At 48.0% G+C, this 19,198-nt stretch overlaps 2 long non-coding RNA genes across 2 annotated transcripts; both read right to left on the reverse strand.

Moving 5' to 3' along the window:
* Window positions 1-5,440: 5,440 nt before the first annotated feature.
* Window positions 5,441-6,460, reverse strand: LOC123410822. The gene is made up of 3 exons (XR_006613104.1): window positions 6,313-6,460; window positions 5,787-5,837; window positions 5,441-5,605 (listed from the first exon to the last, which is right to left on the reverse strand). It is a non-coding gene; the product is annotated as an uncharacterized LOC123410822 (long non-coding RNA).
* Window positions 6,461-7,216: 756 nt separating this feature from the next.
* LOC123412079 lies at window positions 7,217-7,443 on the reverse strand. Its single transcript, XR_006613403.1, has 2 exons — window positions 7,410-7,443; window positions 7,217-7,328 (listed from the first exon to the last, which is right to left on the reverse strand). It is a non-coding gene; the product is annotated as an uncharacterized LOC123412079 (long non-coding RNA).
* Between the last annotated feature and the right edge of the window lie 11,755 nt (window positions 7,444-19,198).

Consider the following 19,198-nt stretch of genomic DNA (forward strand, 5'->3'; position numbering starts at 1 on the left):
ATGAAGTCAAGCAGAAGGCCCTCCGCACCGATTTGGGGGGGGGGGGAGGAGGTGAGTTCATGTCTCATGAATTTACAAAAAATTGCGAAACAAACTCGATCAAGCAGTATCTTACGACATCATATTGACCGCAACAAAACGGTGTTGTGGAGGGGAGGAACCAAACCGTGGTGGCGACGGCATGGAGCATGTTAAAGCATAAAGGTTTGCTGGACAAATATTAGGGTGAGGCGGTCTATACGGTCGTTTATTTGCTGCACCAAGCTCTAACTAAGAGTGTGGTTTGCATGATGCCGTACGACGCATGATACGGACACAAGTCCACAGTTGATCAACTTTGCACTTTCGGGAGCGTGGTGCATAAGACGGTGACCGGGCATACTAGCAAGTTGATGGATTGAAGTACTTTAATGATATTGGTTGGCTACGAAGCACGCACGAAGGCGTGCCCGGCGTGCAACCCCTAGATCAATAAGGCGGTTCTGACGCGTTATGTGGTCTTTGAAGGAGCAAGGTTGATCTTTTAGAAATAAAAGGTCTTTGAAGGAGCACCGTGGGATCTGCATAATTGGGAGCAGCTAGAGAAAAAAAAGAAGTTGCTTGTCCATACAATAAATAAATAAAAATCAACATAATAAATTAGGAATAAGCGAAAGAGAGAAAAGAAAAATTTAAAATCATCTGAGAGAAACAAAAAGATCGACCGCATACGTCTATGCGGATCTTGCAATCGTATAACACCGGGGGAAGCCGGATAGCGATACGGCGATCTTTATAAATTTAGAATAAGCGAAAGAGAGAAACGAAAAATTCAAAATCATCCGCATAATCGGCTACAAACCGTTTTATACGCTAGCACCGGGCGAAGCCGGATAGCGATACGGAGAACCTCCACGACGCGCCTCCACCCTTCTCCTCCGTCTTCGCCGCCGTCTCCACGTACTTGCACATACGTACACGTGCTCTATAACCTCACACCGTGATGATCGTATTACAGTACACGCGGCGAAATTCCCAAGGTGGCACGGCGGCTGGCTTGCTTGGTGGTGTACCGTGCGGCGTAGTGCACGCCGTCCCCGGGGTTGAAGCGGAAGGAGCCGGCCGGGAAGCCGTGGCCGTGGCCGTGGCCGTCGAGCGGGTGGACGGTGGAGCGGGCGCGGCGGCGGGACGTGGAGGCGAGGGCATGCATGGCGGCGATCGCGCATATCGCCATGTTTGTAGTTGGTTCCTTGCGGTCTGTTTGCGCATATCGCCATGCTTGCGGTTTGCGCCATCGATCGCGTGAAGTGGAAACGGTGAGCGAAGATTTCCCGTTTTCTAATCCACCCGACAGCGAAAGATTGCTGCTCCTTACAAATGTGCTCGTGACTTTACCGTTTCTATTTTAATAGTACCACATCGCCTGTTATACAACTTGTTTTGCAGCTTAAGTAGCGTGTATCCGGCTATCTATTTGCCGATGACGCGAAGCTGTTTCAACATCTTTGCTGAGGCGAAAAGCAGTCACACCATACTTCTGGCTGGGCCAAGCCACGGGTCTGTAACCTGAAGTTGCTGTTAACTCAGCATGAGGGGGGCCGGAAGTGTGGACTGACGTCAGTCTTTTTTCACCTTCTTATGTTTTCCGATATCTCAAAAAAATCCGCCGCCCCCGGTGGGAATCGTCGGATGCACAGCGGTGGCACCTTCTTATGTTTTCCGATATCTCAAAAAAATCCGCCGCCCCCGGTGGGAATCGTCGGATGCACAGCGGTGGCCGGGGTGACGACCCCATGGCTGGGTGGTTGGCGCGCCCGTTGGTCCGACCAGTTCCCATATCGGAAAACCAATCCTACTACTACGTCTAAATAATAAATATATAACTTGGTACTAAGATTTCACGTGTGTAATCCTTCCGATGTATACAAAGTGAGCAATGATAAATACTATTACAATCTAAGATATACTACATTGGGTGGTCGGCGCGCCCGTTGGTCCGACCGGTTTCGATATCGGACATTTTTCTTTCTTTCATTCCACATATAAATATAATGCATAGGAAAGCCAATCCTACTACTATGTCCAAATAATAAATATATAACTCGGTACTGAGATTTCACGTGTAATCCCTCGATGTATACAACTTGTTTTGCAGCTTAAGTAGCGTGTATCCGGCTATCTATTTGCCGATGACGCAAAGCTGTTTCAACATCTTTGCTGAGGCAAAAAGCAGTCACACCATACTTCTGGCTGGGCCAAGCCATGGGTCTGTAACCTGAAGTTGCTGTTAACTCAGCATGAGGGGGGCCGGAAGATGTTTTTTCAATAGTTGCCAGAAGTGTGGAATGACGTCTGTCCAGATATTTTTTCAATAGCTGAGTGATTAAAATTTTACATAGCCTCTCGCGTCGCCCCCATCGTGGGCGACACGGGAGGAGCCAGCGTCTCGCCCCCGTGCCCATCCTCCACTCCGCCACCGCACGTGGTCGGCGCCGGGCTAATCCCGTGCGTGCGACACGGTGGCGGAGGGCCTCTCCCCCCGACCCATGGATGGCCCGCGAGTTCAATATCTCAAAAAAAATGTCCAGATGTTTTTTCAAAATCTGAGTGATTAAAATTTTACATAGCCTCTCGCGTCGCCCCCCTCGCGGGCGACACGGGAGGAGCCAGCGGAATGTCCAGATGTTTTTTCAATATCTGAGTGATTAAAATTTTACATATTCTCTCGCGTCGCCCCCCTCGTGGGCGACACGGGAGGAGCTAGCGTCTCGCCCCGTGCCCATCCTCCACTCCGCCACCGCACGTGGTCGGCCCGGGCTAAGCCCGTGCATGCGACGCGGTGGCGGAGGGCCTCTCTCCTCTCCCCCCGATCCATGGGTGGCCCGCGAGTTCAATATCTCAAAAAAATGTCCAGATGTTTTCTCAATATCTGAGTAATTAAAATTTTACATAGCCTCTCGCGTCGCCCCGCTCACGGGCGACACGGGAGGAGCCAACGACCGCCGCCAACGTCTCTCCCCGTGCCCATCCCCCCTCCACCACCGCACGTGGTCGGCGCCGGGTTAAGCCCGTGCGTGCGACGTGGTGGCGGAGGGCCTCTCCCCTCTCCCCCGGATCTATGGGTGACACGCGCGCCCAGATCCGCGGCAGCGCGGCCCCCACTTCGGCGCACGGCGGCGCGGCGACGCTTGTGGTGGTGCCGGCACTACTAGGAAAAGGCTTGCTAATGGCGCACCTATTTTGGCTACTAATGGCGCACTATAGGTGCGCCACTAGCATCACGTCATTAGATTTTTTTACTAATGGCGCACCACAAGTGCGCCATTAATATCTGGTATACTAATGGCGGACCAGGCAGTGCGCCATTAGTATTGCTCATGGTGCATCATTAGTATGCCTCCCAGATGCGCCATTAGTATGCCTCCCAGGTGCGCCATTAGTATAGCCCATGGTGCTCCATTAGTATCTGGTATTCTAGGATATATATGTTTTGTTTCAAAACCACAAATTCAACAACACATAACATATATATTAAATATATAATACATAATATGTGCCCAATAGTTGTACTGATCCACACCGCATAACATATATGCAAAGTTGCATAACAAATTTCATGATCCATATATCAAAACTCCATAGCATCCATACATCCAAAATTCCATAGCATCCATACATCCAAAATTCCATAGCATCCATATATACATATAGTTCCATAGCATCCATACATACATAGCTCCATAGCAACAACGATACTTTGCGGGCATTAGTAAGTAATATTTGGCACTAAAACAAATGCCTTCATGTTCATATCGTAGTCCAAAGAGCATCCGCATGGCAATGGGTGGGTTCATCCTCCTGGTTGTAATCACCGTCGACGTCCTCGTCCTCCCGTCGTCGTCCTACTGCAATGTAAATAAATAGCAACACTAGAAAATCACAAAGTAATGACATTTTTTACAAGGTACAAAGCAATGACTGATACGATCAAATATCAATAAACATCAGCAGAGTCAAGTATGCATGCCAATGTCATTAGCAAAGTACAGAGTAATGACTGACATAATCAAAATATCAACAAACATCAGCAGAGTCAAGTATGCATGCAAATGATATTTTCAGGGTGATCAGATCAAAGAAAATAGCCATACAAATACTGAATATTCTCTGTTGATGATTTTGTTTTATTTTGCGGGATAAGTAACCACCGGAATAGTCAAAATATCAGTATACATCGGAGAGACCTGCATCTAACAAGCACAAGTGGAGGAAATGCACTATTCTGAATCCACTCCATTCGCAAAAAAGAGGGGAAGGAAAAGATAGTACTCCATAAGAAGAAGGAATCAAAGATGATAACAGGCAAGGCAATCATGATGATATAAACATACATACAGGTGAGACGCCCATTAGAAAATAGCCATACAAGTGGGAACAATCATGTATTCACAAACATTATCGGGCCTGACATAGACTGTAGACTGTTGGGCAACCCTGGGCATTATCGGGCCTGACATAGACTGTAGACTGCAAATGATCCATGCTGGTAGAGCTGATTGGAACATGCCAATGTTTATGGATGTGTTTGCAGTTTCCACTTGGGGGATTTGGAAAGAGCGAAATGATAAATTGTTCAGAGGGATCCCACCATCGCATGGCTCCTGGCTCAGGCTGTAGGTGGATCTGGGAATAAGTGGGATTAGTGGGTTCATCCCACTTAAACTGATTAATTGGGCTCCCACTAGACAGAGAAAAAAATAAGTGGGCTAACCCTATTAGCCCACTGGAGTCCCACCTATCCACCAACCCCATCCACAAGCCTTCCAGCCTACGCAGGAGGCGTCGCGGCGTCGCGGCTGTGCCTCACTGTCCATAGAGGGGACATTGGATTTGTTGCTGCTCCAAGCAGCAGCATTAAGGGGTTTGTTGCTGCGTTTTTTTGCTGCAAGTAGTCTATCTTGAGAGAGGATTTTTTTGCTGCAAGCAGTCTATATTAAGGAAGCAGCAGCAGGTAGTCCATACAGGGGTTATATTAAGGAAGCAGCAGCAGGTAGTCTATATTAAGGAAGCAGCAACAGGTAGTCCATACAGTAGTCTATATTAAGGAAGCAGTTATAGTGATTCAGATATGCTACAGGATTCTGTTTCTTGTAGTTATAGTTATATTTCTGTTTTATAAGTGGTTTCCTATAGATTTATTATTCTACCATCTTATAGATTTATTATTCTACCATCTTATGAAATTTTCTATAGATTTCCAGTTTCCTTCCTATGCAATTACATAATACATTTAAAAAGTGGGAACCCACTTGATCCCACTTAACCCACTTAAATCACTTCTTAAATTCCCATAGGCTACAAAAGAAAGGTCTTCCTATTGCATGGCAATGTGCTGAAGAATTCCAGAAAGGAGAATATTGGGTTGACCTCGATGTGATCAACTAACCTGACCGTCCCCATATTCAACATTGAGATGAACAAGAGACGTTGTAAATTCAGCATATCTTCTTGTGACATAGTGAGGATGCACATCATCCTCCCAAAGAGTCTTAATATTAGCATTCCGCAAGCTGCTCAAATGCAAGTCAAAGACCATCTTGAAGTGAGGCCAGAGTGACATGTTAACCTGCCCATTGTGCAACATGAAAGATGATTCAGCCTAATTTTGGAATGTGGAACAGAAGACAGACTCTCATCCAATTTAGCATGAGCTTTCCTAATGGTAACACCCACATTGACAAAGGTAACTCTCAAGTAAAGTTGATATAGAATTTGAAGGAGTAAACAAGGAGGGAGTCAGAACAAACCTTGTCTAGGTAAGAGTCCAAACATGGAATTCGCCGCTTAAACATGATAAGCTGCACAAACATAAATTCCATTCAGACATGTGTTTCGCACGGGTCATGCTAGCATGCTTTGCCACACATTCAGTTACCAATTTACACAGGGTTTCACCACTTTATGGACTACTTGAAAGAATCTAACAACATATAGAGATTTAGATATGCTCTTGCAAATAATTTATCAGTTACTCTTTAAAGAATGAAATAAAATAAACATTACGGGGAAAGGGTTAATTTTGGCCAGTTTCTGGTGAAAATCAGCCAGAATAATCTAGCAAAATGACAATTCTCCCTTGCTGCTTGGACTGTTTAACAGTAAATATTGGATTAGTACTAGTTTATATATTACAGGGATATCCCTCTACAGAACATGAAAGGCTGCAACCCTGCAACCCCTTTCAGAACATAAGCTTTCTTAAGTTTGACTCCTACAACAGGAATAAAACTCTATCTAGTTATTCATTCATTCATAACATAAAAGGAGAAATACCTGGTGCTGATGAATTATCCGAATCATAAGCATTATTCCTATTGCATCATAGCAGTTCAGAAGTACAGCATTGAAATATTCATCGACAACTTGAATTGGTCCTGAATGAAACAACTGAAACTTTCAAATCATTTGCATCCACCATAATTATGAGAAAGATGGTAAGGTCAATGCTAAATTGACCAACATAGTGGCACTTTTGTTATGACAAGGATAAGAATATAAGACAAGTGTTTGTTGGAGTAACTCATAAGCTCCTCAACCTTTCTAAACTATTAACTTAACATGCACACTAACTTAATAGCTTTACTGCAAAAAAAAAGGATGTAGCCAAGAGTGGGCTTTTAAGTTTACTAGCTAAATACCCGTGTGTTGCTGTACAAGTTCTCTTAAATGCTTAAACATATTTGTCATCCTAGCCCCTAAATTGTGCAAATAAAAAGATATCTCAAAATATACATTGAGCGAATCAACTAACCGAAAATCGTGGTGCATCTGTCTACAACAGAGTGTACGGTAATTGTGGTATGGCAGATCTCCGAAGGTGAACGGACCGTCACCAACTCAGAAATTTATAGAAGTGGAGATTTATCTAGTTTGCACTATGATAATTACAAAGCATCTCAACCAGAATAAACCCATATATCAACAAGTCGTACACTCATATAATCCAGAATAGTACAACCAACTAAATAAAAGCATGCCTATCAGTTTTTGTCTTAGCATGCATTACTGTCTTATGCTGACACTGTGATTTTTCAGGGAAACAGACAATAGCAAAGCAAACAAGGGGAGTTTTTAGTGCAAATAGATCTTTGGCTGCTAAAGTTACAACTGACACCTGGGTAGGTTGTTTAAACCTATGGATGGGTCAGATACAATGGGCAAGATGAGGGACATGGGCGTACCTCTCGGGGCCCGTAGACGGCGGCGATGACCCTGGTGTTGCCCATCTCGAAGAGCGCCGAGCCGTCGGCCCTGGAGACGACGCCGACCTCGCCCTTGAGCTGCCGCATCTGCGAGACGCTGGCCGCGAAGAATCAGAGCCAGCCGAGCTGGAACCGGACGAAGGCGAGAGGGAGGGAGCGGGGGCTCACCTCGTTGGGGCGGCGCCCGTCAACTCGGAATCCGCCGGCGGGGAGGTGGCGCCGCTGCGCGCGGGGGGGCTCCGGCTTCGGCTCCGCTCCGGTGGTTGAGTGCGTGGCTCTGGGCCTCGGGGTCCCTTCCCGTTGATGGCGACCTCGCGGCCATTGTAGCGGCCAGAGTAGACGCGGCTGTGGCGGTCGGAGGCGAAGCGGGCCCAGATCTCGAGCCCTGCGTGGGAGCGGCGGCGGGTATTGGAAGGGCGCGGCGGCGGGAGGGAGGGAAGGAGGGAGCCCTGCGCGCGGTGGAGAGCGTGGGAGCTGCGGCACGGGGGAGGGGGTGGGGGTGGAGAGAGAGAGAGTGGTCACGGGAGAGAGAGTGGTCTGGGAGGGGTGGGGGGTAAAAATTTTTTTTTATTGTAGTGGCGCACCACCTGTAAATGCGCCAATAGTAACCCTGGTTACTAATGGCGCACCTCCTCTGATGCGCCATTAGTAGTTCTGCAAAAAAAATAGTAGTGGCGCACCACCAACAGATGCGCCATTAGTAACACTGGTTACTAATGACGCACTAGCTGTGGTGCGTCATTAGTAGTTTGCAAAAAAAAACAAAAAAAAATTATAGTAGTGACACACTACTAACGGATGCGCCATTAGTAACCCTGGTTACTAATGACGCACCAGTTGCAAAAACAAAAAAACAAAATATAGTAGTGGCGCACCGATTGTGTGGTGCGCCATTAGTGTCCATCACACTAATGGCACACCTCACATGGTGCGCCACTACTATATAGTAGTGGCGCACTGCTTGTGTGGTGCGCCATTACTATTTATATCATCTATAGCCCTTTTCCTAGTAGTGCGGTGGGAATCTGCCGGATGCAGAGGGGATGTCCAGATGTTTTTCCAATATCTGAGTGATTAAATTTTTACATAGCCTCTCGCGTCGCCCCCCTTGCGGGCGACACGGGCGGAGCCAACGACCGCCGCCAGCTTCTCGCCCCATGCCCATCCTCCCCTCCGCCACCGCACGTGGTCGGCGCCGGGCTAAGCCCGTGCGTGCGACGCGGTGGCGGAGGGCCTGTCCCCTCTCCCTCGGATACATGGGTGACATGCGCGCCCAGATCCGCGGCAGCGCGGCCCCCACTTCGACGTACGGCGGCGCGTCGATGCTTGTGGTGGTGCCGGTGGGAATCTGCCGGATGCACAGCGGATGGCGGTGGCCAGGGTGGCGACCCCATGGCTGGGTGGCGGCGCGCCCGTTGGTTCGTTCGGTTTCGATATCAGATCTGGTGACTACCGGGCGGCGCGGGGGGTGGCGGCGGCCTGGCGTGGCTGTCGATCTGGACGCGATGGTGCCGGTGGCTCTTTGCTGGCCTGCCAGAAGTGTGGAATGATGTCAGTCTTTTTTTCTCTCTTTCCTATCTCAAAACCTTCTTATGTTTTTCCACATCTCTTGATCTTGTCCACATGTTCAACGATTTACGGTCCTCCTTATATTTTTAAGCATCTCTTGATCTTGTCCACATGTTCAAAGATTTGTAGTCCTTCTTATATTTTTCGACATCTCTTAATCTTGTCCAGCTGTTCAACGATTGGTAGTCCTTTTTATATTTCGGTGATCTTGTCCAGATGGTCAACGATTTATGGTCCTTATATTTGGGTTTACAGACCACCACCCAAACGAATAATGAATTATGTTTGTTATTCTTTCAATACTTGTTGTGCCATATCCATGGCAGCGCGCCCCCCACTTTGGCGCACGGCGGCGCGGCATCCCCGCGGCGACGCCTGTGGTGGTGCCTGGTGGGAATCATCCGGATGCACAGGGGATGGCGGTGGCGGGGTTCGCACGCGCCCGTTTGTCTGACCGGTTCCGGTATCGGATCTGGTGAATACCGGACGACGCAGGGGGTGGCGGCGGCCCAGCGTGGCCGTCAATCTGGATGCGGTGGTGCCGGTGGCTCTTTGCTGGCCTGCCAGGCCTCCAGGGGTATCTTCGTCTCCGACCCCATCTGCTCCGGTTCGTGCTAGATCCAGTCCAGAGAGACCCATCTCACGGTGATGGCTGCATGGATCTAGCAACGGCGGCTGTATCCTTTTGTTCTAGTCTCTGATAGAGAAGTAGGTGGTCCGATCACAAAAGTTGGATGGAGGTTCTTCGAGCGGATCTGGGTGAAAACCTCGTTCTCAGCTTGATGGCAACACCGGCGATGGCGGCACTCTTTTGTGTCGTTACCTTCTTGAAGGCATCGCTGTGGAGAAGCTCCAGACCTCTATCCGCTACCTCTGGGGGAAACCCTAGATCAGTAGATCAGATGACGGTGTCGCGTTGGCGATGTTTCCTCCTTGCGGGCGTCATTCTTGGAGGCGTACACGGGATCGAGGGACCAGTGGGTGGCTTCTTTGGTGGAGTGGTGCTTCATCTTACCCATTGATGGCGGCGGATCTCGGCGGCGTGGCGCAGTGGAGACTCCGTGCCTGATGTGCGGAGATGGACTCGCGCAAGAGGAGGTAGCTGTCTGGCGTCATGGTGATGTCGATGGCGGAGTGGCCAGACATGGTAGTAACATCAGTATTTGCTGTGAAGACAGACCTGTGGAAGATGGCGATGACGACATATGCTAGTGCGTCACTCCGGTTTGTGCCCCAGACCCGGTATGTGGCTCGGCTGTGGCTTCCGGCTTTTGATGTTAGGCTTAGATGAGTGGTCTGGGTATTTGGCCCAACTAGCACCCCTTCATCATATGGATAGGAGTAGCGGCAGATATTGTCAAGATGGCGGATTCAGGCGTATTGTTGTAATACTTTGTAAGGTCCTCGAGAATAATCAATAAAGTGGTCGCATGCATCTTCCAGATGCAGAAGCCGGGGTCATCCTCCTTTTCTAAAAAAATGTTTTTCAATATCTCTTGATCTTGTCCAGATGTTCAACGATTTATGGTCCTCCTTATATTTTTCAACATCTCTTGATTTTGTCCAGATGTTCAACAATTTGTGCTCCTTCTTATATTTTTCGACATCTCTTGATCTTGTACAGATGTTCAACGATTTTTGCTCCTTCTTATATTTCGGTGACCTTGTCCAGATGTTCAACGATTTATGGTCCTTCTTATATTTCGGTTTACAGATCAACACCCAAACGAGTATTGAATTACGTTTGTTATTGTTTCAACAATTGTGCCATAGCCAACATTTCTTCATCTTGTCCAAATGTTCCACGATTGATGGTCTAATTATGATGGCATGCATATCATAGACCTCAAGTGAAGAGAGCAAGAGTTCACCAACTTGAGTTTAATGCTTTGACAAATGAAACCGAGGGTCGTGGATAACCTACACTCCATTATGTTGACCACCGGCATGAGATCAAGCATTGTTGGACTGGTGGTGCCCAATGAGAAACCGACGTATGTGAACTCTCCAACCGAATGACAAAAAGGAATAATCTCTCCTCCGAGCTTCATCGGTGAGCCTGTAAATTTCCCTCCTCTCTTACTGCTGCTCCGACGGCCAGTGGATGAGAGGCGAATCCCGGTGCCTTCGCTCCAGCTAGTAGTTTAGGTTTGTGACTTTATTCCTGTAGGTGTGGCGCTTATGAGGATGGCGGCAATTCTTTTGGGACATTGTATTTCAGGCTTCGATCCTTCTCGATTTGGTTCATCTCTACACTGTCGACGGAGCTTTGACGTAGATTCATGTTGTCACCTTTGTGCGGCGGGGTTAGGGTCCCTCATCACATGTGTGCTATGACAATATTTGGTGCGTGTTGCCTCAGATGTATCCAAGGACTCAGCAATGACAATTGCGACTACATATCGTAGTCCTTAGGGGCACGTCACTACTAGGAATATGCCTAGTAGTGAGTAGTGACGTCGGGAAAGGCTTAGCAGTAATGAACGAGCGCGCTATATTACTAGGGCGTAGCTAATTTCTATTGAAAATATGTTCTAGAGGCAATAATAAAATAGTTATCATTATATTTTCTGTTCATCATAATTTCCAAAAAATAATTATTATGCGTATTTACATAGTATTTATGCATGCTTTATATAATAGCAACATACACGTACATTGAAACTATATGAGACAACAGTGTCTCATCATCATCTTGATCCCCATAATTCTACAACATAATCTCATAATCTCATCATCATCACAATTATCTAACATAAATGTATCCTCATCATCTTGAAATAGTGATACAGGTTATTACAAATCTCGAATACAGGCAACTACCGGTGGTAATACCATGCATCGGTCTTGCCATTTGTATTTGCATGGAAATACAATGGTAAGAAAATAAATTAGACAAAAAAAGTAATAACAAATAGGGGCTTATGTTGGATGGCACGATCTAAATCCAAATAGGATTAAGAAACAGTAAATTGTGTCTAAATAATTAGACAATGAGGAATACTAATAATCTTCTCATATCCTACTTTTTTATTCATTTAGTTCTTCAATTAACTCAAAGTTCTTTTTTTTTTAAAGAACTCCGCTTTCCTTAAAACATTATAAACAGTTCTTGTCGGTTCAGCACCCTTTTCAAGGAAATAAAGAATAGCTGGAACATTTAAACAAGTTTGATTCTTTATCGGATCATAAAACCCACTTTTCGAAGATATCTTCCTTCTCATTGAGATCGAATATCAAATGGAACGATTCAATAGACGGCTTCTTGGGATAGATGTACATATAAAATGACCTAGTCGCCAATGAGCATTTCTTGTTCATGTGCCTCCAAGAGACGCGAGGTGCACAAGCCACAACATGATCATCACCAACACGTAGGTTGCCGGTGACCGAGTTGAGCATGTATTAGAGAAGGCGCACCACACGATACCGTCTCACGACCTTCCCAGAAAGGGCCCCGCCCACATACGGGCACTACTGTTTGGTGTCAAATTGTCAGACTGATATATATATGTCATAGTATTGTGAGACGACAAGCATGTTGACCAGCTAAGCGAGGAACGTGCATTTTGGAAGCTCACGCTTCTGGACACCCTTTATATGTACCCATCAATACTGCTTAGGATCTGTGCTAGACAACTAAGTTACTACATCGGATATTATTTTATTTTGTTCTCCCACATAAAAAACAATATTTGGTCATGACAGTGCATGTCGAGGCCATCCACGACCTCGAGTGCATGTCGAGGCCATCCACGACCTCGTCCAATAGAGGGTTCGTTGTTTTTCAGTGCATGTCGAGGCCATCCATGCGCCGCCAGGACGACATCGTGTCCATCGCCTAGGAGCGGGTTCGTTGTTATTCAGGAGCTGGAGCTCGCCTTACCTCCGTCGCTGTCCAATAAAGGGTGGAAGCGACAATGAAGCAGACACCGTGTGTGTTGAATTTATATTCTTTGATGCGCAAGTCAATAGATAGTAAGAATAACTGTGGACTACACATCAGCTCACGCAACACGAAGGACTAACTATCGAGATGAAATTTAAAATAAATAAATATCTAGAGGCTGCTGCGTAAGAAATATATGTCTAGACCCCATGGTCCACCGCCCGTGCGTGGTTCTTCTTCCGCATGCTGCGCCACAGCCTTTCCCATATATCTCGCTAACAGCAGCTGGCCGGCGGCGCGACGCCCTCTCCCCCGCATCTCTCCCGTGCACTTCGCCGGCACCTACTCCATCGAGGCCATCTGCCACGCACATCTACGACGAGGTGTGTACCGCGTGCTCAGTCCCAGGGGTCTCTACGTCTCCTACGAGTAAGTCACCACAGTGCATGTCGAGGCCATCCACGACATTGTTAGCTAATCTAGACGTTGGAGTTTTAGGATAGTTTTTGCTTCTGTCAGGAATAAGCAGCAGCATGAGGAGCGACTTGCGCGACGCCATGCAGTAGGCTAGATAGGCGGACTGGACGTGGTCATCACGGCGGCCCGATAAACTCGCAGGTGATGTAGGAGGCACGACTGCTCTCATGGGATGGCGCGAGATTGACGGATCGTGACACGTAGATAGGATCTTCACCTGCCCATCTCCTTCGATTGTAAAAGAAACGAACGAGAAAAGTCGCAAGGTTACGCGGCGCAAAACCCAGTCTCCCTCTCTGTGATCGTGAGCTAGATTTCCTAACAGACATCGTGTCCATTGCGTAGGAGCGGGTTCGTTGTTGTCCAGGATCTGGGGCTCGCCTTACCTCCGTCGCTGTCCTCATGGACAATGTGTCCAATAGACGATGGAAGCGACAATGAAGCAAACACCGTGTTTGTTGAATTTATATTCTTTGATGCGCAAGGTCAATAGATAGTAAGAATAACTGTGGACTACACATCAGCTCACGCAACACGAAGGACTGACTATCTTCCACCTGAACTGGAGGAGCTTCCAGGCAAAATATTTATTCTAACAATTTTCTCACAAGAGAGAGTTCCCTTGTTGCTAATTTTTAGAAGTTCCAAGTAAAAAAGTTGAGCATCTAGGAAGTGAAGGACCAATTGCGTAACTTTTAGTGCTTAGATCATCTCCGCGCGCTAAAAGATTCGTTTTTTGGGCATCGGACAGCTCCAACAGACGCTGTAAAACAGTGCGTGCGTCAAAAACTTTTGGGCACGCGCTTAAAAACTCTACGGCTAACAGCAAACTCTGAGCTGCTGCACGTGGGGCCGCTAGACCGGGCTGGATTGGGCGCCGCAGTAGCGCGCGTCTGTTGGAGAGGCTCCGGTCCCGCGCTTTAAAAGTGCTACAGTGACGCGCTAAAAAAATTATTGGGCGCGGATATCAAGCTCAATGTGCTTCATCCGGCAATGATGAACGGGGTTTACAGAACGGTACACAGCAGAGACGTTGTCACAGTACACGACCGTGGACTTAGTGACACCGTGATGCAACTCTTGAAGTAGCTATCGAATCCATGAGCACTTAGCAACTGCATTAGCCACCGCTCAGTAATCAGCCTCTGCTCTGGAGCACGATACTATGAGTTGTCGTTTCGGCGACCACGAGACGGGTGAGGGACCGAGGTAGACACAGTAATCGGACGTGAAGGGTCGTGTGTTGGGACAGCCAGCCCAATCAGCATCAGAGCAGGCCACCAAATCCATAGAGGGAGACGTCGTGAGAGTGAGTCTGAGGGACATCGTTCCACGGATATAGCGGAGAATCCGTTTCAAGAGCGTCTAGTGGGGGTCACGAGGGGTGAGCATATGGAGGCATATCCGCTACACAACTTACTGCAATTCTGGTGTGATGAGCGTAAGATACTAAAGAGCATCAACAATAGTGTGGTAGAACAGGGCATCCGACGCCAGTGATCCCTCCTGACCAGAGACCTTGGTCTTCGTGTCAATAGGAGTAGCGACACGATGACAATTTAGCATTCCGGCACGCTGAAGCAACTCATGAGCATACTTCTGTTGATGAAGAAAGAAGCCGTTGGGTCGCCGAACGACCTCAATACCAAGGAAGTAATGAAGAGCTCCCAAATCCTTGATGGAAAACTCGTCATGCAGCCGTAAGTAAACTGTTGAAGAAGGGTTGCGGAGGAGGCAGTCAGGATGATGTCGCCGGCGTAGAGCAGCAAGTACGCAGTCGTGTCGCCATGGTGAAGAATGAACAATGAGGTGTCCGGGGTAGTAACACGGAATCCGAGTGTCTATAGAAACCCGGCGATACATTGGTACCATGCACGTGGAGCTTACCTAAGGCCGTAGAGAGACCAAGACATCAAGCACACATGACCAGAATGAGTGGCGTCGATAAAACCGGTAGGATGCTCACAATAGACCTGCTCGACACGGTGTCCATGAAGAAAGGCGTTGGATACATCCATCTAATGAACATGCCATCCACGAGAGACCGCTACTTGGAGAAAGGTGCGGATCGTGCCCGGTTTGGCAACCGGTGCGAACGTCTAGGTGAGCGCGCTGACGAAAACCGCGGACCATCCAGCGAGCCTTGTAGCACTCAAGAGTGCCATCCGAGTAAGTCTTGTGGCGAAAGACCTACTTGCCACTAAGGATGTTAGCACGAGGGAGCCGGGGAAAAAATGTTCAAGTGCGGTTCCACTAAAGGGCGTCGAACTCGTCCTGCAGCGCGGCGAGCTAGTGAGGATCACAGAGGGATGCCTGGATAGAGGCAGCAAGTGGTGATGGCTCAGAGGTGGACGCCACAAGGAGGTACGCGTCGCTGGAGTACAGCAGGCTCGAACGATGGATATCGGCACTAGCCCGTGTCGTAGGACGACGCGGCGACACCAGTACCGCGGCCTGTGAAGGTGGTGAAGATGAGCCGGTCGCGATGGAGGAGGGCAAGGCAATAGCGGCTCCGGCCGCGCCAGGAGGCGAGGTGTCGTCCGCATGCGAGGTCGCGCTCGAGGCCGGGGAAGGGGCGGGTGACGCAGTGCCGGTAGGGGTGGCTAGAGAAGAAGGCGCGGGAGCCTCCAAAAGGGTTGGGTCGGCCAACCCAGAGTGTGACCCCATGGTTGTCGAGGAAGCATGGTCGAAGGCGGGGCCCGTGGTCCGGTCCACGGCACGAGCAGCGCCAAACCCTGGCGGTGGACCAAGGGCCAACCGAGACCGTCCACCAGAGGGGGTTGCCGAAGGGCTGCCGATGGCCGGCGGCGAGGCGGCGGTGGGTACCTGCTGAAATGTAAACACCTTATCATGATAGTAAACGTGGGGATGTTGAGTATCGTGATCAGTTAGAAAACTTAATATGGTCTAGGAATTATTCTGGCTTGTCTTGTGCTCCAAGTTGATCATGTACTCCTATATATATGCCCATGAGGCTCAAGCAATACAACAACTATTCCATCAATCACTCTTCTTCCGTTCAACTGTAATAAAACCTCTTACATGCCACAAACATTGCAGGGAAACCATAATAAAATACTCCAACATGGAAAGATACTAATGTTTCATGTAGACACCATTGTCGTTTGGTCGCATTCAAGCTCGTCAAGCACATCCTACATCCTCTACACCAATCAGCCTAGAAAGTAAAAAAAAAAAAGAAATTGTATCGTACTAGCGAGGCCATATAAATCCTGAAGGCATTGTTTTCATTTATAAACAAATTGAATATAAAAAACTCAGGGAGAAAGATATTATGTTAGGAGGTACTTTCAATAATCTAATCATAAGAGGGATGAGTAGTAGACATACACGGAGATAATGCACCCTTCTTGAAATTCCCATTGAACTGTTAACCAGTCCGTCACATTTTTGTCCTCAGTTAGTGTCCACAATCTCATATTTGTGTGCACAACTCCCAACCCTCCTAGTTACTCATAAACTCATTCACACCATGAATAGATATCACTAAGAATAAGTTGGCATCGGGTCGTCTAACGGTTCCAAGCAAGAATTTGTTATGTCTAAACCTGCTATCTATACGCCCTCATGTTGCAGAATCAATCACCATCAAGGCATTGACTTCTTCATTTGAGGCCTTGCCAATAAAATCAAATATTCACATTCTTCCTTGGAATGAGAGCATCAGTAAAGCCAGTCATTCCTCAATTGCTATTTGAAGAGAACTAACATGGATAAGAAATTGTTGCAGTAATAGCAGTCAGATAAGATACAACAAATACTCATGTTTCAACATTCTCATTATGAAATGTCATCAGAAGTTAACACCTTCCAAAGTCACTTTGGATACTAATAATCATGCCCATGTGCCCGAACACCTGAGACGGGGATGACGACACCAACTAGGTCGGCGATGACTTTGTCCGAGTATCCAACCGCAACAGTCACAAAGTGCATCTCACAGCATAGGCGAAGCCGCCTCCGGCACTCCGGTTATGGATGTGTCGCCATCATTGTCTTCTGTTGGAGTTAAACCTGACGTTTGTTTCTCCCGTACTTGTGTATGAATGCGTCCTGCTAGGATATCTAGCCTTCTCCGAGGAGTATTTGTATTAGGACTAGGACTAGCTTAGGACTAGCTTAGCCAATATAAATACTCTAGTATCTCGTGTAATCAACAACGGGATCAAATCAATTCAAATTATTGACGGGAGCGACATGCTCCCGTGTCCAACTCGGCATGTTGTCTACTGAGAGTTTGAGCAATCCAATTAACACCCGACAACTCGTACATGCGTACGTAGAAACCTGGTGTGTCGATTCAGCCACATGCATCAACTGTTTTACGTGTGTCGGCTGGCTACAACTCATCAGGCAGCAAGGTCGTATGTGCACATTATTGACAAAGTACTCGTCAGGTGTCATATGGCATGGGATCAATGGCTGTATGCACTATCGATGCAGAGGCCGGGGCTTAGCCTCCATTTCGAAAAAAATATTGCATGGGATAAAAAACCAACAATCGGTTCGGTGACGGACGGACAGTTCGCATCACAGGACGAGGTACTGTCTTGTTTGAGTTGAAAAGCGATGGTCACAAGGTATTCACATATGTGTACAACATTGCCAAGCTAAAGAGCAGCATCATAGGTCTTGGTCCGCTCGAGGAGCATGGTTGCAAGATTGTGCTCGAAGATGGCTATCTATGAGGGTACATGATCGTCAGTGGATGCTAATTATGAAAGTGCAGTCGACAGTGGTCACCGAACAGGCTTTACATCCTCAACTTGTCCCGTATGAATCCAGTATGTCTCTTGTCGAGCATGGAGGATTCGGCATGGAAGTGACACACACGCTACAAACATCTAAATTTCCAGGCTCTTCGACAACTTCGACTAAAGGAGATGGTGCGTGGCCTACCATGCATTAACCATGTTGAACAAGTGTGCAATGGCTGTCTTATTGGTTAACAAAGGCGAGCCATGTTCCCTTGAGAGGAAAACTTTGGAGCGAGTAACTCTCTTCAGTTCGTCCACGGACCGGTTACACCGGCGACCCCTATTGGAAATGGATATTTCCCGCTCATCGTCAATGACTACAAAAGATGCACGTGGATATTTCCCACAAATCCATCCAGCTAGTTGTGTGTCTGATTAGCTACGTTGCTGCTGCGTACGTGTGCGTCTCCGCAGAAAGTACTCGTTGGAGTTAGCACGGACGGGACCAAAGCCAACATACAAGCACACCGGTTCGTCGTGTCTCTTGGATGCAAGCTTAAACGCTAGCCGGGGCTTGCCGGAGCACCTGTAGCAGCTCATCAACAGGAAGCTGTAAGCCTCTGCTGTGACCTGCACTACTTCGGCAAGACGGCAAGATGTAATGCGAGCTGGCGCACCTAGAGAAGAGGTCACCGCCTCGCGCTCCAGAGTAGTCGATGGTGACGCCGGAGAAGGAGTTGTAGAACATCAGCCGACAGTTGTAGAACATCAGCCGAGTTGCTCGAGGCCGATGCGAAGGAGGTTGTCTCGCTGCTCCGAGCAGCTCCAAGACCAACGGCCATGGCACGCTTACGCGCTCCGCATGGCGTGCGCGCACGGCCATGGCTCCCCGGCCGATACCCTTCGCATGAGCGGCGCCTCTGCCTCCTCCCGTCCCAGCGCGGCCCGGCAGGGACAACGCAGCAACTATGGCGCCATCGATCGCTTGGCTCGCGTCAAGTGGAAACGGTGAGCGAAGGATTCCAGTTTTCTAATCCACCCAAGACGTACGTCTCGTGGGCCGAAAAAATCCACCCGACGGTCCAGCTGTTCCTTACAAATGTGTTGGTCACTTTACCGTTTCTATTAATAGTACCACATCGCCTGTTATACAACTTGTTTTGCAGCTTAAATAGCATGTATCCGGCTATCTCTTTGCCGATGATGCAAAGCTGTTCCAACATCTTTGCTGAGGCAAAAAGCAGTCACACCATACTTCTGGCTGGGCCAAGCCACGGGTCTGTAACCTGAAGTTACTGTTAAGT

Source organism: Hordeum vulgare, chromosome 7H, assembly GCF_904849725.1.
Source record: "Hordeum vulgare subsp. vulgare chromosome 7H, MorexV3_pseudomolecules_assembly, whole genome shotgun sequence".
NCBI lineage: Eukaryota > Viridiplantae > Streptophyta > Magnoliopsida > Poales > Poaceae > Hordeum > Hordeum vulgare.